Source organism: Anser anser (assembly GCF_964211835.1).
Source record: "Anser anser genome assembly, chromosome: 8".
In the NCBI taxonomy this organism is placed as follows: Eukaryota; Metazoa; Chordata; class Aves; order Anseriformes; family Anatidae; genus Anser; species Anser anser.
The window spans coordinates 13,143,891-13,165,211 of record NC_139728.1 but is presented as its reverse complement, the minus strand read 5'-3'; the positions used below and the strand labels follow the sequence as shown (position 1 = coordinate 13,165,211).

Below are 21,321 nucleotides of genomic sequence, written 5' to 3'. Positions count from 1 at the left end.
CTGTGCTGGCAGTGACTGTTACAGAAAGACAACACAAGGAGGAACAAATCTAACAATATTAACAAGTAATGGAAATATTGCTGTCTAGATGTCAATCCAAAATGTACTAATAAAGAATTTCAGAAGTGCCAAGTAGAATTTCCTTTCAGCAAAAGGACAATAACAAACTGTTTAAAAGTATAGCCAATAAGCCAAGATTACCTTATATTCCCATAAATAAATCCCAAGTTATCTGAAAGACTGTAGGATCACACAAAATACTCCTGAGAATATAGTCATGTAGCTGACTGAAAACCAGATATTTCAAAACATCCTTGTGAATTCCCTAATCCCAGGCACTGAAACTATTGTTTATAACTGACTGAACATATACTGTCATGTGGTGTCACTGAAAATATCTGAAGTAACTATAGGCTTAGTTCAGAAATTACTGAATCACCTTCCATGATAGTATTACCTAGGAAGCCAGGACAAATGTTCACAGACTTTCTTTCTCACTAAAAAAAAAAAAAAAAAAGTAAGCATTTTATTTGTTTTCATTGCTGGAACATCTGGAAATCCCCACTAAGGCTGAGTGAAGCTTCACAGTGTCTTTTGCCTCTCCAGAAAGGGAGGAAAGGATGCCTTGTCAGGCTGACTGTGATGTTGCAGATGTGCTCACACCACACAGGGCAAACTATGGAAACATAGCTGCAGAGCAGAAAAGTGGGGCAAAAACATTTCTTTCCTTCCTCAACAGCATACTTCCTCAACATTTTTGGCACAGCAGGGGCAGAGTTTAGTGTCTCATTTTTGTAGCTCAGTATGTCATTTACCAGGGCACCAAGATTCAGAACATTCACATACTTCCCTTCTCTTTCACTATTCTTCCTCTGGGACTAGTTTTCTTTCATTAGCTTGGCTAAATGCTAAATCTGATCTCTTTTCTGATGGATAATAACAAATGCTTGAATAATATTTTTTTTCTTTGCTCTTAATGAATGTTTTGATCTCTAGGGTGGGCTCAGCATGGAGCTTGAGGTGGTCCACAGAAGCCTCATTAGTCTTTGCAGCATTTGATTGCTGCTGCAGATACTGAAATGAAGTTAGAGACAGATCATGTCCTCTGTCATCTGTCAAACTCATTCCATATGCTGATATGGATCCATTTCATATTTCAGAGTGCATTGCTGGTTGTCCATTCATTTATATCTGGCTTTATGAGATCTTCTTTAACTTGAACAACAAGATGTACTACAGATACTACAAGATATACTACACGAACTCTGATAGTACCCAAGATACTACAGTTTCTAAGGCATGGACATTAAAAGAGAAAAGGAAAGGAAGAGAGGAAGAGGGAAAAGGAAAGGGAGAGGAAAATGCAGACAAAAACCTGAAGCCTCTAAAAAAAAAGAAAAAAAAGGGAAAGGGAAAGGGAAAGGGAAAGGGAAAGGGAAAGGGAAAGGGAAAGGGAAAGGGAAAGGGAAAGGGAAAGAAAAGAAAAAGAAAAAAAGAAAAAGAAAAAGAAAAAGAAAAAGAAAAAGAAAAAGAAAAAGAAAAAGAAAAAGAAAAAGAAAAAGAAAAAGAAAAAGAAAAAGAAAAAGAAAAAGAAAAAGAAAAAGAAAAAGAAAAAGAAAAAGAAAAAGAAAAAAAAGAAAAGGAAAAGGAAAAGGAAAAGGAAAAGGAAAAGGAAAAGGAAAAGAAAAAGAAAAAGAAAAAGAAAAAGAAAAAGAAAAAGAAAAAGAAAAAGAAAAAGAAAAAGAAAAAGAAAAAGAAAAAGAAAAAGAAAAAGAAAAAGAAAAAGAAAAAGAAAAAGAAAGAAAAAGAAAAAGAAAAAGAAAAAGAAAAAGAAAAAGAAAAAGAAAAAGAAAAAGAAAAAGAAAAAGAAAAAGAAAAAGAAAAAGAAAAAGAAAAAGAAAAAGAAAAAGAAAAAGAAAAAGAAAAAGAAAAAGAAAAAGAAAAAGAAAAAGAAAAAGAAAGAAAAAGAAAAAGGAAGAACACATTGACACAACAACCACATTTTTGACTCAGAAAGGACATTATTAAAGTTTCATTGTTTGACTCTGTGTTTTTCTCCACTGAGAATAAAACAACTAAGTTAAATAAGCATTTTAACTTTCATTAATACAGAGTTACTTTCATTTATACAGTGCCTTTTGAACTCCAAAGTATCATGAAGCTCTTAGACAAACTTTAACATATATGCAAGCTGTATAGATGAATCACTTCACCCACCACTGGGGTGGAACTACTACTGGTATGAAATATGTGAGGCAGTTAACAGTCATGGCAACATAGATGCACACAGACAAGAAATTGAAAAATAACTTCTCCATCTAAAGCTGAAGGGAAAGTAAATGAATGTCCTGAATGGAAAGTGCTCCAGGCTTTGGGGCTCATAACCCTTTCCTTTAACACCTCTTGGCCTTTTGGTGAAGACATTCAAACAGGGTACTGAGTTCCTGTTCATTTTAATGGTAACAGGATGGGTAATTCTCTCTCCCAGTCATGTGTGATTGTCTTTATAGATGGATTAATTTTTTTTTAACTACATGACTATAAAAAACTTTTGCTCTCTGTCTCTAGACAAAGAATAACTGAGGTGTTCACAACTATTAGATCAGTAGTTCAATACTAATGATTTGTATTGAGTATGCTGCTACAATTTCGCTTCTTGGTAGTTTTGTTCACCAACCCATGCAGAGTGAGGTGTTGAATTGCACTGATTTGTTATGAATTTCTGGTGCCACATATGGTATGAGTTCTCAGATCACTAACAAGCTATGCTTTTCTCAATAAGAGAAACAACTCTTTCCTCTGCATTTCAGGGAGTTGATCCTCCTTTTCAGCACATGGGAGGAGCAGCTTGTACTGGCTGTACGCTCTTCCTTGGACCAGGATCTGTGACTGCCTTTTGCCAAGGCAGTCAGATGCTTCTTTCACCGCTTCCATTTCAGATCACAGAATCACAGAATCACAGAATCATCTAGGTTGGAAGAGACCACCAAGATCACCTAGTCCAGCCTCTGACCTAACACTAACAAGTCCTCCACTAAACCATATCACTAAGCTCTACATCTAAACATCTTTTAAAGACCTCCAGGGATGGTGACTCAACCACTTCCCTGGGCAGCCCATTCCAATGCCTAACAACCCTTTCCATAAAGTTCTTCTTAATATCCAACCTAAACCTCCCCTGGCGCAACTTTAGCCCATTTCCCCTCATCCTGTCACCAGGCACCTGGGAGAATAGACCAATCCCCACCTCGCTACAGCCTCCTTTAAGGTACTTAAAGCCTCCTTTAAGGTACTTAAAGGATTTTTCTATCATTGCAGATACACAGGGGCCTTTTGCACTTGAACCCAGTATGTCTGTTCCTTGATCTGAACACAGAGGGAGGTTATTAAAACACACTTTGTTTAACTTCTTAAGTGTAGTTGGGTAACAGTATTTTAAAGAAATGGCAGCTGCATGGCTCCAGGACTTTTTTCATAGGTCCTGCCATTGTAATGCAAATGGCATAAGCACCTAAAAAGACGTATGGCCCAGTTGGGCATGTTAAGAGATATGACACTCAGTGGTTTAATAAAGACACAGTTCTATTACTGGCACCAGTGATGAGGTCCATTCAGGAAACATTTTGTCTCTGATTCATAGCCTACTTCTTATTCTTTGTATAAGGAGAAAACACAACATGGCTTAAAGTGAATGACTTTGCACTTCATCCCACATTATATTTTTCAGTAGTAGATATATTTATAAGGTTCCTGGCTATAGCCACAGTTTGTTGATTTGTACTTCTCATTATAGTTGTAATACATCTATCTAGTTATATATTTGCTGTATGCCATTCCCATGCCTTGCCTATTGGTAACAAATGTGCTTTCAAACCAATTGCACTAGGCTTATCTGAAAATTTTAACAACAAAAAATTTTATAGCTGTCATATGATAAATTTACAGCCTGCCACAATTAAATGTAAGATGAAGACCCAAAATAAGGGTCACTAAAAACAGCCTTTGCAGAAGACACTTGAAATCTGTGAAGTATTTCAACTAAAGTGATTTTGAGTAACAAAGAGCAAAAAGAACAAATTCTATTTGCCCCTTCAATGGGAAAAGTTCTCAAATAGTTTATGTTATGATCATTTGACAGAGAACTGCAAATTGAGTGGTTTTGCATGAGCTTTGTGTGTGTGTGTTGGATGTGTCTAGCTAACCTCAAGTTTTTTCACAGAACCGTGGAAAAAGCAGTATTGTGAAGAAGAGTCACAGAATTGGTGATTCAGAGAACTGCTTACTTGCAAATGAAGCAAACACTTCTGCAGTGCTACCGACCTTCATTGTTCCTTGCACAATAGATGGGACTTGAAAATAAAGTGGAGGAAAAAAAAAAAACACTCTTAAATAAATGCATTTTCTAAGATTATTACATTAGAATAAGTGCCATTTTTACTGACTTGAAAATGTGTGGAGCTGCTACGAACAACTGCTGCATCCCTATAAAAGATAAAAGGAGAAGGATTTTATAGGCTCACAATTATGTTTACTAGAGACTAGACAAAGGAAAGTGTGCTGGTCAGGTAAATAATTATGTATGCATGTTTGGGGTAAAGAGCAGGAATCATCTGATGTTAAGATAAGAAATAAAAACCTGTTCAAATTCCTCTACTACAAATGTCCTTATTTATCATTTTATATTTGTCTATTTCTTATGGGAGAATACTAATTATCCAAAAGCTCTCCATCCTTCCAAAAAGGTTTGATGAGATACTTGTTTTCACTCATGAGACCAGTTTTTGTGGAATGAGATGATACACTGCTTTATTTTCTTTCACATTGTGGGGTCATTTCTGCAAGAAATTTGTGCTATAGCCCAATAATACTTTTAAGCACACCAAACCAGTGTGACTATTTAGCTACTGATATGCTCAGAGTGTCTTGTCAGAGTGCTCAGAAACTCTTCTTTTTTGTCTTTTTTTACCCTGTCCTACCTTAAAAAAAAAAAAAAGTATATTTTCTTCGACCTGTCCTCCTTTCAGACCTCTCAAATAGAAAAGGTTGAGAAGCAACTATACTTGATATCTTGTAAGCATTCAACAACATCTTAGATGGACTTATTTATTGCAAAGCTCTCAGAGGTCACAATAATTGGTATTCAGAAATAATGGAAAAACGATGAAGGTATTTAGGGTGGTGATGAGCTGCAAGTCTCAGAGAAATTAAAGACCATAACATATTATACCATTTCTCAATTTCTACTGGAAAAAAAAATGTCATGTGAATTTCTTTACTTCACTGAAAAGAATCATTAGTTACTTGTGATAGTAAACTGTAAAGGCAATTTGAATATATATTAATAATGTCCAAATTGCCAGGTGCAAAAACTATATTAAATGGGGGTGAGATGTCCAAGGTAAACTGTATTTTGTATTTTGTATTTTGAGTGATCTTCATTACTTTATGCAGCACAGCTTGGAAACCAAAGGAGATCTAAAGCCTGTAGGCAGCTCTTCTCCTCATTTAAAATCTGTGTATTTTCTTTTTCCCTCCCAAATAACATCTTAAACTGTGCCAGAGGAAGACAGACATCAAATTCTAAAACATTAGCAGAAAAGAGAGAATGAAAGAAGTGACTACCACAGAAAATAAAATGGAAAAGCAGTTTTCTTCAGAAAGTACAAGAAAATTTACCAGTCAAATAGTGAAAATCATACATCGTACTCAAATATTACTTTTTTCAAGGTCAAATAGCTTTTTTAATATACCTGCAGCTGTGTCATAAAGCAGTCTGAATGAAATTCAATACTTTTAAAAGGTTGGAACTTGATGGTGATTCAATCTCAAAATATTATATCTGTCAAATAGCCTCATGAAAGTTATTGGCTGATAGTCACATAATTTGATTTTTTTCTTGCGAAGCTAAAACAGTAAAGTGAGCCTCACCTTACATAGACTGCTATTTTATACCAAGGTACACTAAGAAAGAAATTCATTTCTATATTCTGACTTCATTATTTCCTTTTCAGTAAGAGCCCTAAATTATCTCTGGCTGGCATTCCTACAGACACAGAAAGCCTTTTCTGAATCAAAGATGACTTGCCACACTTGCCACTTCTCCTCTCCTGTTCCCCAAATTTTTCTCAGATCAATATCATTGAAGCACAGCAACAAGACACAGAAGAGAAAGTCCACGTGTTTTCCTGAGCTTATGTTTTATAAGTAGTAAATATTTTGTATATAGAATATTTTAGAGGATTTTGTAAATAAAATGTCACTTTCAAAAGCTCCAAATGAATAATAAAATAAAATAAATAAAATAAAATAATGAAATAAAATAAAATAAAATAAAATAAAATAAAATAAAATAAAATAAAATAAAATAAAATAAAATAATCATATTTAATATTAGGAGGGGAAAAGGGAGAGAGAGGAGAGAGGGAAATAACTTGAAGGTGTTAGAAATCACTCACGTATATATATCACCCTGTCCCTATGTTTTCTTTGGATAAATGGGTTCACAACTTAGTTTGATTTTAAGACTGCATTTGTGATGAATTTACAATTCTCCTATCACATTATTTTCACTTTCTTCCTAATAACCTCTTTGTCTTCTGCCATACGTTTCAGTGCAAGTATACAGAAATGACAGTGGTTTAACAGACTATTGTTCCATTATTTTCTGCATCTTACCTTCATCTGTGGTAGAGTCGACAGTTTACAGAGAAGTGATAGCGAAATTGCCTGCTCATATTTTCTTTACCTTTCCTTTATCTTTGCTCCCGACTCTGCAAAATCTTACACATGTGACTAACTTGATGTTACAACTATCTACATCTATCTCCTTGGAGATAGCAATGCACATGAACTCTCGGCCGGTGCAAATCTGCAGCTTTCATTTATGAATGCAGGAGAGTGAATATGTTCCAATGCCGCAAGATCAATGCATACCAAATGCATAACTATTTGACTGGTGACAATATGGAAAATACTAATCAACTGACATTTTGATAACAAAGTAAGCAAGTACTTTGCTTTGGAGAAAAAGTATGATTTCCAAAAGATAAATTTGTCAAAAAAAATGAGATTTGGTTGACCCATTTTTAAAAGAGGCTTTCAAAAACTAAGACATAGAAATATGGGAATAATTCAGTCTTTATAAACAGTCTGTAGAAAACATCACAGTATTTTTTTTCAAAATGCTGTGTAAACCCCATAAACCTCATAATTCCTGAGCTTATATTTTATAAGTAGTATACCTTTTAAGCAGAATCAAAAGCCAAATGAAAACATACTAGTGTTTTAAAATATGCTTTACTGTAGTGGTTCAGTGGAGTTTCATCACATTATACAGGCCTGTCTGCATGGAATATCCCAGGGAAAGATGATATGCCTTCTAGGTAAATTGTTGTTTGTTATTGTTTGTTGTTGTTTTCTTTGTTTTTCTGTCTCTCTCTTCATTGTTGGTACCATTGTTGTTTCATGGTATTTCACAGGTCAGGTGGATTTCCCTGTACCATAAATGAAACTGGAATGGTGCTGAGAGACCTATTTTACGATACATATGCTAGTAAGCCTACAGGCAATCTGGTCTGCCTACTAAGTAAAACAAGAAATTCAATTTTTCCTCTTCATTTACAACTTTAATCTTATACAGCTACAAATTACATGAGATGTCTCTGATCACAGGAGTCTGTGAAGATGTGTTTAACTAGTACCAAATTCTCAGGCTGATTCAGGCTGTAAAACCAGGAATTCTAATTCTGCTTGTTTGGCTAATGAAATAGGTTAATTACTGCTTATGATGTGAGCCATTATGTAAGACACTGGGAAAATAGGAACGGGATCTGACAAACAGCAACAGGGAATATTATGTGGATACAAGGTATGATATCTCTGGTGAGGCATAAGTACTTGTTATGCCTATGGCAGGATTAGTCCCAGGGTACCACTACCGTATGAAAAGAAAAACAGTCATGCTCTGATGGTTTTGCAGCAGTAATGACACTAGCTGTGCATGGTCCCATTACAGTTCTTCTGTAGGGGATTACCAGAGTGAGTGTTTTTTCCTCTGTCCAAACAGAAACAGCTTCACTTTAATCTTGTAACACTCAGCTTTCCAAAAGACTTCAGACAAGTTTGCTACCCAACCTCTCATAAAGAAACCATGGTGCAATGGAACAAGAGAGAAGGTCCTATGGTGGATAAATAACTTTTAAAAAGACAGGAAAGAAAAGAAAAGGCAGAAAAAAACAATGGTTTGCACAAGGGAGAAGATTATCATTTCATCCCATGTGGATATCTGTGCTTCAGCATATTCCTAAACCATCTGGAAAATGGAGTGAGGAATGAGATGAAAAAGTCAAAATTTAACATTTTAAAAATGTAATAAACAACTTCAGCTGAACTGATGATAATTCCTCTTTGGATTTTTTATTCACTTTTTTAAATTTTATTTTATCTTTCCAGTCCAGTATTTGAAACCTATTTTTAACATTGGAGAATATTCCTTCACAGGTCCATTTCTGAACATCTTCTAGTTTAGCTGAAGAAATAGTTGAGTTATAATGACAATTAAAAAACTCTCGTCAGTCCTTTCCACTCCGTAAGATACTACTTTACAATCTTATACCTAATGCACATTCTAAATCAGTAGTAACTCTTTGGCCTTGAAACATTTTTTTTTCCTAAAATCAACACTTTTACTCAAATCTATATTGCAAGTAACATGATGGTTGTAAATGCAAGAAAAAAGACACACAAAGGATTTTTTTCTCTTTCACTATTTGTCTCCAAAAAAATCCAGGGCTGCAAAATTTTGATTCCTATATGGTACTCAAGTTCTTCTAGCAATATATAAGTACTATAGGGAATATGAGTATTGTATGACAAGACATGGAAGGTGCAGCATTCTCTCATTGTGTGGACTGTTTCTACATGGTGGTGAGCTGTGGCTAAGATGCAACCTTGTTTCAGAGATTCATATATTCATGTGTTTTAAGGCCAGAAGGGACTCTGTGTTCATCTGGTCTGACCTACTGCAGTACAGGGCAGTGAATTCTGCCTTGGAATGTGTCCAGTAGAGAGAAAGATTCCTCCATCCTGCATAACTGAATGATAGTACAGCAGGAATTGTGGCTTCTGGATCTAATTCTTATTCACAGTGCTGGCAGCTGTGGAAGACAATGACAAAGTCCTACAAGTGCCTACAAATCTGTAAAGGTATTATATCACCAGTTTATACTGGAAGCTAACACTTATTAAATAATTTGCAGTAATCCTTGGTTTCCTTCAGCTTCCAATTTATGGGGTAATCCTTCCTCCTTCCCCCAGTTAGTCCAGGAAAAAAAACTGTTCCTAGACTTTTCTGATATTTGCATTTCCTCTCTGACCATATGTTTTATCATCTTCAGCTGCAATAAACTAATCAAGGGATCTATGTGCAGCTGTGTTTGAACTACCAATCACTACTCACCTCTCACAATCACTGCTTCATAAAACCATGAAATGGAAGACAAATCCTACTTCTTCATGTGTGAAAGGACTGCAAAATTTGTCCTGAAATCTTCCACAATATCACTTTGTTTTTCCTTCTACAAACAGCAAGCAACACCTTGAAGTAGAAATTAAACCTACAATATACAACATACCTATAATACACTGAAAACCCGTACAGCGATACAATAACAATGAAATCATGCAATGTGTTGTTGTGATTGAAAAAGTCATAATTCCTCCCTCTCTGCTAAAAGAAGTTAAACCCATTAACAATAAACTCAATTTATAATCATTATTACTATCTCCTAGTAAGTTTTTCATTTCTAGAGGTTTCAGTTGAGGACATGCACATACATACAAGAAACAATCCCCCTACAGCTACATAAAGATTAAATAAGAAGGAGAACACATTGTTAGCTTAATGACTGTGTGCTTAAGATTTTAGGAAATATTATGGACATTATCATTACACAGATAATAGCAAGAAAATTCTTTTGGTTGTGATTATGCATTATTACCCAGACAGCTCATCTTAGAAAGACACGTTGGTCTAAATGGGAAACATCAAGCAAGTTCATATTCAGCAAAAGCAGTATTCATTTAATGTCTGTGCCCCTTACCCTTGACATAGCACCTGGAGACATTTACATGAATTCATCCTGACAGATTCCTGTGAGGCAGGAAAATGCTTTTATCTATTGCCAAAGCAGACTAAAAGATTTGGCATGGTCACACACAGTGAATCTGTAAGGAAAAGGGATTTGGGCATAAGTTTTCCAAGTTACAAAAAGCACCCTAAGCCCTAAACCCATATTCTGTTTCACTTAAAAGCATGTAAGATTAGTCACCCATATTTTCTCAGGTAGCAGTCAGTTCTGAGTCCCTTAATGAGATATATAAATCAGCACTTTTCTAGAACTTAAGAAGGAAAGGCTAGAGTCTACTCTATTAAACTCAAAAGGTTAAATCTGCCAGAATACATGCACAAATCATCGTCCATTTTTTTAAATCTTATAAAGCAGATATATTTGAGCCATCAGAAAGGAAAATACAATTGAATTTCCTTTCTCTGCAAGAACTGCACAATGAAGCTGGTCAAGGTTGTTTTTTTTTCTGCATTTAAACACTTTTCAAAAGGAAAATGCTTTTGATCAATTAGAAGTACAGAAATAGCATCTGTCTTTTTTGCATTTTTCTTTCTTTTACATGAAAAGCTGTTTTGTTTTTGGTTTTGGTTTTTCCTAGGGTGGGGACGGGAGGGAGGTTAGTTTTCCTGTCTTGTTTAGCCCACACTTAAAGTGCTTTTACCTGAAAACAATATTCTGGAATTTCATGAAGGTTTCAGTCCACTCACCTCAAAAAGTATTATGTATTATATATTATTTCCATTGATAATCAGTGATGAACCAAGTCTGGTCAGTCACACTAATTTATGAGAGCGTGTGAGAATGTAAGAATATTTGTCCCAAGAGGGTTATCTGATGGAGGACATCTAAGGTGGGAGACAATCACTAGAAACAAAACTCCCGGTCATATTAATTGGTGGACAAACAAGCTACAGACACCATTTCTAGAAAGGATGAAACTTGCAGCTAATAAGATTGCAAACCTAGGGGAACAAGAGTGGGAGGGTGCAATAAATGCAGAGCTCTTAACCCATGGGGAGTGTGCAGGGTGAAGGGAAAGCAGGACAACCAAAGAAGGGGGATAGGTAGAAAAGGGGATAAGAGTTACGTGTAAAACTGGGCGCGCCAATATGCTTGGCTGTCCAAGCTCTGCACCTAATACCCGCAGTCTGTCCTATCTTCTTATATCTTTCTTTCATTAAATCATTTTCCTATCTCTCTGTGCATTTGCATTCTCTCTTCCATGTGTATGTGAGCTGAAAGGACTAAGTGCCAGCTACTGGTGAGACCTGGATGTGGATGAGTAAAACTCAGTGCCAGTGACTGCAGTCACATTGGGGAAGGACACCCTAGCCTGTGGTGTCAGCTACTGGAGGTACATAAGGTAATCAGGTGAGTCAGACGATTTTTCTTTGGTCAATCCACGCTGACTGTTCCCAACCACCCTTCTCCCTTGTGTCCTACAGTACTGGCCTTCCAGCAGATGTCAGGGAGGTTAAAATCCCCCACAAGAACCAGGGCTGCTTAAGGAGGGTTTCATCCACTTCCTCATCCTGACCAGGAAGTCTGTAACACTCCCATGGCAATGTCACCCTCTCTGGCCTTGCCTCAGACCCTGACCTGTATGTTCTCACCCCTTTTGTCCATCCCATAGCAGAGCTCCATACATCTGAGCTGCTGCTTCTTCACATGGGGCAAAAAATTAAATTAACTTTTCACAAGTCAGGATTATTTGGCTTGTGATAATAATTGGTAAGTGATCTCCCTGTCCTTATTGTGACCCACAAAAATTTCTCATCCTGTTTTCTTCCTCTGTCCTGTTGAGGAGGGTGAGTGAGAGATCATATGGGTGTATGGCCCCTAGCCAAGACTAATGCACCCATTTTTCTCTGTCCATCACAGCACTACAGTTGTATGAGCTCTCCTACAGTCTCCATTACCCCCACAATGCTGTGACTGGTCTTAGAGATCCAGTTCATCCTGCTTTTTTCCCAGGCCATATTTCTGTGTATAGATACTTGAGGTGAGTGCCTCTTTGCTTCTTTTTTTTTTATTTTTTTTTATTGCTGCTGTCCCTCTTGTACCCATCAGATTGCACCCTTCCAGCAGCATAATATGGAAAAGTAGCACATAACAAAATTCTCCATTCTCAGTAGCAGTAGTAATCCCAAAGGGGAAGCCACATAAATGAGTACTATTTCCATCAATTAGCACTTGGTTAACTGATGGAAATATTAACAAAGATGTTCTGGACAGAGGTACTCCTTAACCATAATTTCGAAACTGTGCAGTATCTCTGCACACCTGATTTCTTCTAAAGAACAAAAAATGCCAAAGACCTCCCTAACACAGAGATTAGCATAGACCTTTTTCAGGTCATTCAGCATACTACTCAGATTATAGCAGGAGACAAAATAATCAGACATATCATAGAATTCAGAATCATAGAATAGTACAGGTTGTAAGGGACCTTAAAGATCATCTAATTCCAACCCTCCTCTCATGGGCACGGACATCTACCACTAGACCAAGTTGCTGAAAACCCCATACAACCTGACTTAGAGCACTTCCAGGGAAGGGACATCCACAGCTTCTCTGGGCAGCCTGTTCCAGTGCCTCACCACCGTCTGCATAAAGAACTTCTGTAATGTAATCTAAATCTACACATTTTAGTTTAAAGTTATTACTCCTTTTCCTAACACTACACTCCCTGACAGAATCCCTCCCCAGCTTTCCTGTAGCACCCCCTTAGGTACTGCAAGGCAGCTATAAGGTCTCCCTGGAGCATTCTCTTCTCCAGGCTGAACATCCCCAACTCCCTCAGCGTGTCTTAATGGAAGAGAGGGAGAACTGCCTCCCTCAATGTGCTGGACACCACTTTTGATGCAGCCCAGGACAGATTTGGCTTTCTGGGCTTCAAGCGCACATTGCCAGCTCATGTCGAGCGTTTCATCAACCAACATCCCCAGATCCTTCTCATCAGGGTTGCTTTCAATCCCTTCCCTCCAGTGTGTTGACCGCACTGCACAGCTTGGTGTCAAGTTAAGTAGTGCTAGTACCAATCCTGACCCCTGAGGAATGCCACTTGTTACTGGTCTCCACCTGGGCATGGAGCCGATGACCACAACTCTTTGAGCGCGACCATCCAGCCAATTCCTTACACACCAACTGCTCCATCCCTCAAATCCATGTCTCTCCAATTTAGAGACAAAGAAATCAGGGGGGACAGGATGAAATGGTTTGCACAGTTCCAGGTAGATGATGTCAGTTGCTCTTCCCCTATCCCCTTCCAAAGCTGTAACCCCATCGCAGAAGGCCACCGGATTTATCAAGCACAATCCACCCTCAGTGAAGCCATGTTGGCTGTTACCAACCACCTCCTTATATTCCGTGTGTCCTAGTTTCCAGAAGGATCTGCTCCATGATCTTGCCGGGTACAGGGATGAGACTGACTGGTCTGTAGTTCCCTCGGTCTTCCTTTTCTCCCTTTTTAAAAACGGGTGTGATGTTTCCCCTCTTCCAGTCAGTGGGAACTCTACCACACTGCCACAACTTCTCAGCTACGGTGGAGAGTGCCTTAGCAACTTCATCTGACAGTTACCTCAGGACCTGCAGTTGCATCTCATCAGGTCCATGGACTTGTGCACCTCCAGGTTCCTTAGGTGGCCTCAAACCTGATCTTCTTCCACAGTGGGCAGTTCTTCATCCTCCCCAGTCCCTGCCTTTGTCTTCTGGGACTTGGGCTGTGTGGCTAGAGCTCTTGTCGGTGAAGACCGAGGCAAAAAAGTCATTGAGTACCTCAACCTTCTCCATAACCCTGGTAACCAGGTCTCCTGTTTCCTTCCAGAAGGGGCCCACAATTTCCCTGCCCTTCCTTTTATCACCAATGTACCTACCTATAGAAGCTTTGCTTGTTGTCCTTCATGTCCCTGGATGCACTTAATTCTAATAGCTTTATTTATTTATTCTAATATTACTCTAATATTTATTCTAATAGCTTTAGCTTCCCTAACCTGATCCCTGGCTGCTCAATTTCTCTGTATCCCTCTCAGGCTATCTGTCCTTGCTTCCACCCTCTGTAGACCTCCTTTTTCTGCTTGAGTTTGGCCAGGAGCTCCTTGTTCTTCCATGCAGACCTCCTGGCATTTTTACCCAGCTTCCTCTTTGTTGGGATACATCTCTCCTGAGTTTGAAGGAGGTGATCCTTGACTATTAACCAGATTTCTTGGGCCCCTCTTCCCTCCAGGGCTTTGTCCCATGGTACTCCACCAAGCAGAACCCCGAAGAGGCCAAAGTCTACTCTCCTGAAGTCCAGGGTGGTGAGCTTGCTGTGCCCCCTCCTCGCTGCCCTCAGGATCCTAAACTGCACCATTTCATGGTCACTAAATCCAAGACTGCCCTTGAGCTTTGCATTTCCCACCAGCCCCTCGTTGTTGGTGAGAATGAGGTCCAGCATAGCGCCTCTCATTGTTGGCTCCTCTATCGCTTGGAGAAGGAAGTTGTCATCAGTGCATTCCAGGAACCTCCTAGATTGCCTAAGCAAGCCCTGTGCTGTGCTGTCCATCCATACCACGTTAATTGAATTATTTGTTCTTACCACGATCAATGCAAGAACGAATGTGAGAAGCTGTGTGTCTTTCACCATCTGGGCAATCAGATAACAAAAAGTTTTCCTTCTCTACTAATGCTATTAATCAATATACTTCTTGTCACTTGAGAATTTCACGTGGTATATTACCGAGCATCTCACCTAACTGTTGGTTCTTAGCAAAATGTTTAGTGGAAGATGGAAGATGGTTCACAGCATAAATGCCAGAATTAAACACAGTTGCTTTTTTTTTTTTCTGTTGTAATGAAAAAAAAAAACCACCAAACACACAAGCAAATTAAAAAAAAATAAAACACACAGACAACAACAACAAAACAGAAAATTATTTTCCTCTCACTAAAGTGGATAACACCTTTTAATCAATGCTGAAAAGCAATAATGGAGCAACGTGAAAGACCCTGCATTGATGTCCCTGCTACAGATATTGGGATGGCTGAAGTCCCCCATGAGATCCAGGGCTTGTGAATGTGAGTCTGCTTCTGTCTGTCCATAGAGGAACTCATCTGCTTGGTCTTCTTGATCCGGAGGACTGTAGCACTCCCTCACCATAATGTCCCCTGTCCCTGCCTTACGTTTAATCCTGACCCATCAGCTCTCTGTCAGCTCCTCACCCATTCCCAGGCAGAGCTTTATGCACTCCAGCTGCTCATTGACATTGAGGGCGATGTCTCCTCCTCGCCTCCCATGCCTGTCCTTTCTAAAGAGCCTGTATCCTTCCATTCCAACACTCCAGCCATGGGAGCCATCCCACCACGTCTCCGTAATGCCTAGGAGGTCATAGCCCTGCAGGCATGCATATATCTCTAACTCCTCTTGTTTATTCCCCATCCTACTGCATTAGCATAGAGACATCGGAGTTGGGCCGCTGATGAAGCTGGCTTACTGGCTGCAGTGGCTGGAATGCCTTTGTGCTGCCTTCAGGTGCTCTCCTGCTGACCCGTGACCTTTCTCTGGTATCTGGACATCTGTCACTGATACTGGCATCAAGCTGAGAGGAGTGGGATGGATTGAGGTTCCCCTTCCCCAGCAACTCCAGTTTAAAGCCCTCTTCACCAGCTTGGCAAGCCTATGACCGCAGATGCTCTTCCCCTTCTCTGACAGTTGGACCCCATCAGACCAGGTTTCTCAAAGTGAGTCCCATAGTCTAAGTAGCCAAACCCATGCCTGTGGCACCAGGCCTGCAACCATCTGTTGATTTGCCAGGCTTGACTGGCCCTTTCAATCCCCTTTTCCTTTCACCAGCAGGACTGATGAAAAGACTACTTGCCCTCCTCCGTTCTTTTACTGCTGCTCCCAGGGCTCTATAATCCCTCCTGACACTCCTCAAACTGTTCCTGGCTGCATCATTGGTGCCCATGTGAAACAGCAGCACCACATAGCAGTCCATGAAAAACATGAAAGACTTGACGTTACAGATGCAGTCGGCAAAGCCCCTCTTATTATTTACCCTTTGGCAGTACATAGGTCCTGAAAGTCAGGGACCACATCAACTCTGTAACAGTGTTATACAAAAATACTAATAAATTGCCTCTAAATTAACCTTCTGGGATAGAAAGCCCATTATCTCAGATGAAGAAATCCGTTTGTAATTACAGTAAAGGATCTGAACTGATTGACTACAGAAACTTCTGCGTTTAGACTATGACATGGTATGTTGATTCTCATTGTAAATTGACAGCCATATCAGAAGAAAATATGTGAAAATATAAGCGTGTCCGCTGTCGAGTTGATGCTGAGACTAATCCTACAAAAGGATTAGGATTTTAGCTCCTTTCTGACATAAAGAATGATGGTTTTCATCACTGATAATAAATGCTGGAATTTGGAACTGTGTAACTGAGTTTTAATTCTCATGTTGTGAAATGAGCAATGGTCACTGTCCTCACAAGCAGAAGGAAAAGGTTGTCTTCACAACTGATGTGTCTACGGATTATATCTTATTTACTATTTATGAGATCTTCGTTTACTAATGAATGCAGTATGTAAATTTGTGAACAGTAGTTACAGAGCTTTCAATACTTTTCCATCAAAATCTTAATGACAAGCAACATCCAATTAAATGAAAATTTAACATTTTCAAGGATTCTTTGAAAACCTAAATCCAGACTTTAAAACAATAGTTTGTTTCTTCAGCCAAGAAAACAGAGACTGTCAAGAGTTGGCTTCTCACCCCTCACCATAACCTCTACAAATGTCTCTGACATATGGTTTTATTAGATGATTTCCTTTTCCTCCCCTCCCCCCCTGCCCCCCCCCGGAACAATTTTAATCATCAGTAAATATGATTTGTAATGCTGGTCCCAAATCAAACCTGGATATAGAGGAAAACAAAGTGCCCAATGATTTTTAATTTTGGTTTCTGGAATTTCTGATCCTAATGTTCTGTGGACTAGCTGCAGAATAGCATGCTGTAGGATAGGAAACTAAAACATCAGAAGGTGATTTGGATATCAGAGGGGAAGTTTAGTCCCAGTTATATTGGTCCAAACATAATACGAAATGATAATGACCTGATATAGAGTAGGTACAAATGCTATAAAATGCACTATGCTGCATCATCACATAGTGCTTTATAATACGTGGCAGTTGAGAGCTAATTTTTTGTTTTGTTTTGTTAGATTTCGCAAAAGTCTTTGCAAGTAGTTTGAACATTTTTTTTCATAACAAATAATATTTCAAACTGCCAGTTTCACTGAATTCAATGATGTAATTAACATTTTACTCAAAAGATGTAATAATGTGAGAATATGTGTGTATGTGCAGCTTTTGGAAGACATTTTGATGCTGGTAGGATGTTAGACGCACCCTATGTGGCTCTTTCTAAGTAGTCTGTAGTAATTCCTGTTTCCAACCAATTTTGTTATGCTGTTAAGCTAAAATTGTCATTGTAGAGAAAGAACATTACTGTCTATCATAAACATCCCTGATTTCCCTGTCTTCCCTAATGTGCTAGTATCATTTCTACTGTGTAAATCTTGTCATGTTTCTGGTATTTGTTAAAGGATTAGATTCATTCTGTATGTCTCTCTACTCTATTGCCAGAGGTTTTCAATGTTACAAGATGATTTTGTTGTTGAAAATCTGACAAAGTATGGAGTAACACAGTCCTTCTGGTTTTCTAGCAATATCCTGAAAAGCAAATGGGGTTCACTTTTACCATTTTAATGTAATGCTAGTTGCTGCATTTATTTTATTTTATTTTATTTTATTTTATTTTATTTTATTTTATTTTATTTTATTTTATTTTATTTTATTTTATTTTATTTTATTTTATTTTATTTTATTTATTATTTTCTAGAGCTGTGGACATCATATAGCAGCAGCAGGCAGTGAGCTGCAGAAGTAGGTTCCTTCCAGAAACTATAGTGGTATTGCCTTTTCTATTTAAAGATACATGGAGATCATGATGTTGCTATAGATGCTACAGCAGCTGCTAGAGCTGCAATGCTTTTGGTTGGTGAGGGAGCTTGTATTTGTGCATTCATTCATTGGGAAAAGTTATTTGATACTGTATAATTGTAACTATCCTTCTCTGGTTTTACTGAACTGCAAAAGGTATATGTCAGATGAATGGGAAATAAAATTGTAAGGATAGATTCTTATTTTCTTGTAGTGTATTCAACTGATATTTTAGATTACCTGATACTGAAGTATGAAAAAATCTTGTATTTCACTCTTAAAGCATAAGGTATTTCACATTGTCACATCTTTTACTCTGTTTTGTTTCCATGACAAAACATTAATCATGGCAGGAGAACAAAGCTGACTCTGAATTTCATATTAACCCCTAATAAAAAGTACCCCATGTAAATTTTTCTGAATACTAAGCCATCTCTTTCTGTCAATATAGACACAACTTACTGATCAGCAACTATAAAGGCTCTTTAATTGTATACTTTTGTAATACATACTTCTAAGTAAGCATTTTCAAAGTATAAAAAGCACAATTAAAATCTATATTTCAGCTATCTGGGATCATTGATAGAAATATAGCCATGTTTTAAATGAGCTCTAACAGCTCTGTGCTTCAAAGAAAAGTAGATTAATACAAATAGCCTGTAGGGAAAGATAAAGGTTCAGATCTCAGAAATCTGAAAAACTTTGCATTTCTATGGAAGCTAATTTCAGTCTGCACAAATAAAGTTAAGAGGATGAGTAAACTTGCTGCATAGAATATTTTGTTATCTTAACCATTGTTGCACACTGAATTAAATTTGGTCATTCTGCTGAAGTTCCAATTTTTCTTCATTCCTCACAGTACAGATACGTTCTATCTTTGATGTTCTCTAAATATCATTGCAGCTAATGCCATATCAATTAAATATGCTGTTAAAGGACCATTTTTTTCTCAGTAGATAATCTTTGTTGAAATTTTCTATAAATCTTAACATTAACATTCAGAACCAGTTTTTCAAGAGCCTCATCTTTTCAGAAGATTTTAGTCCTTTAGTATGATATTTGTTTATTTAGGCACTTAACAAGGGTAAGAGCTGCACTGAGAAAGATGGCCCATCAATTTTTGAATTAATTTCTAGGATGGTTCCATTGTCATTAATCATCTAATGCTTACATTAAATTGGTGTTAACAGTTGATGTGTTTAACAAGATTATGCCTAGTAGTTTGAATTAGCAGGTTCAGATCCTTATTGCAAAAAGTTTGGGATACAGAATGATAGAGGAATAAAATAAATATCACTCTACTCCACCCTTCCTCCTCTACTCTTCTGTTGTGAGACCCAACTTAGAGTATTTCATTCACTTCTGAAGGCCCAGGCATAAGACATGTCGTTCAGGCTGGAGAAGAGAAGGCACCAGGGTGACCTTGTTGCGGTCTTCCAATACTTAAAGGGGGCCTAGAGGAAAGCAGGAGAGGAACTTTTTGTCAGGGAGTGTAGTGGTACGACAAGAAGTAATGGGTTTAAACTAAAAGAGTGTAGATTTAGAGTAGCTATAAGGCAGCAATTCTTCGCTCGTGGGTGGTGAGACACTGGAACAGTCTGCCCAGAGCAGTGGTGGATGCCCCATCCCTGGAAGCATTCAAGGCCAGGTTGGGTGGGTCTTTGGGCAGCCTGGTCTCGTGGGAAGTGTCTCTGCCCACAGTAGGGGGTCAGAACTCAGTGGTAATTCAGGTCCTTTCCAACCCAAACCATTTTATAGTTCCATGAAATAATCACAAGAGGCTACAAAAATAAGAGCAAAAAGTTCAGTCTCTCAAGAGGAAATCTTGATGTTTTTGTGAGGTAGGGGAGATTTGTTAATGGGTGATTACTGGCTACTTACAGGTGACCTAGTACTATGCATTTGAAGATTAGGGAGCAGAAAAGGAATTTGCAGAAAAAAACAAACAAACAAACAAACAGAATTTTTATGGAATAATTAAAATGTACATATAATGAGCTCAGTTAAGAAAGCTATCATTTAAATGAAAATAATATTTACCGTATATCTTTGCATCATATCAAGTATATTGATACATCATCATTTTATATAGTTTATGACATCTTGTTTTGAATAAGTTTTGCCACCTGCTGTGGCAGTGAATGACATTGTATTTTTTGGCTAAAAAGTTGGCTATAAGTTTCTAACACATTACTTTTTAAGTTGTGGTTAGAGACACTTCATTTTAACGAATTACAAGGTAACATTTCCCTCCTCCTTTCTTAAGCTTCTGAACAATTGGTGTTTGCTTCTGACACTGGAACTGATCATGGAGTACTTGGTTTACTTGCAAAGAGTTATCTTGAAACAATGTCAGGATGTGGAAGAAAGCAGGATTCCTATTCAAGCTGATTGGTAACAATGCTTCCCATTTGAACAGCTAAAATTATAAATTAATGTATTTAGAAAGATGTGAACTCATATTTTGCGGTGGTCTACCCCAGTAATTACCAAACAAGAACAAAACCAAGCAACCAAGCAACCAACCAAACAAAAAAAGATAATTGAAAAAAAAAAAGAAAGGTAAAGAAAGCAGGTGTAGTGTTTTAAAGCATTAATACAAGCTAATTGATACAATTGCATTAACCAAGTCAGTGTTATGTGGCTGTGTGAATTTTATGTTCATTGCCCGTTTACTTTTCCTGTTGACCTCTTGTGAAGAAGCTAATAGTATTTCAAGGTTGTAGGTGAGCAGGGCTCTATCAGCACAACACAGAGCTATTTTTTAAAAGTTTACCTTAGAATAAAGGAAAAAAAATACTGAGTGGTTGCCAACACCTCTTTCAACTTATCTGGCTAGATTATTATGGTTTGTCTTCATTTTATTAAAAGAAAAAAAAAAGAAGCATATTAAATTGTGTCATTGTTTGGGTTGTTAGGTTGTTCTCTTTCTTGTAAGGCACTAGTTTACTTGACAAATTGTTCTGATCGCATTCTTCTCCAAATGCATTTCTGAGAGGAGAGCTTTTTTTGTCTGAAGTTGTACAGTTATTTACTTATCAAATGTATGCTCCCTTTATTTTCCTGTTACATATATTAGAGGCAGTGGTCTCCTAGTACAGCCTGAATCAAGGTGATAGGGAACATTCTGCATTAACAGTCCACGAGCATGAAGACAGGAGAAAGTAATACTCATCTTGCTCCATTCTCCATAAGAAATTACCACAT

General features: G+C 37.8%; 1 protein-coding gene and 1 long non-coding RNA gene across 5 annotated transcripts in view; both read right to left on the bottom strand.

Annotated features, from left to right (window-relative positions):
* LOC310903389 overlaps positions 1 to 13,554 on the bottom strand; it is a 78,005-nt gene extending 64,451 nt beyond the window's left edge. Inside the window, exon 1 of the long non-coding RNA XR_014587502.1 lies at positions 9,458 to 13,554. This is a non-coding gene — a long non-coding RNA (uncharacterized lncRNA). The remainder of the gene's footprint in view (positions 1 to 9,457) is intronic.
* The window catches only part of BRINP3 (BMP/retinoic acid inducible neural specific 3), a 237,490-nt gene that overhangs the window by 166,126 nt on the left and 50,043 nt on the right, over positions 1 to 21,321 (bottom strand). The gene's annotated exons all lie outside the window — the stretch shown is intronic.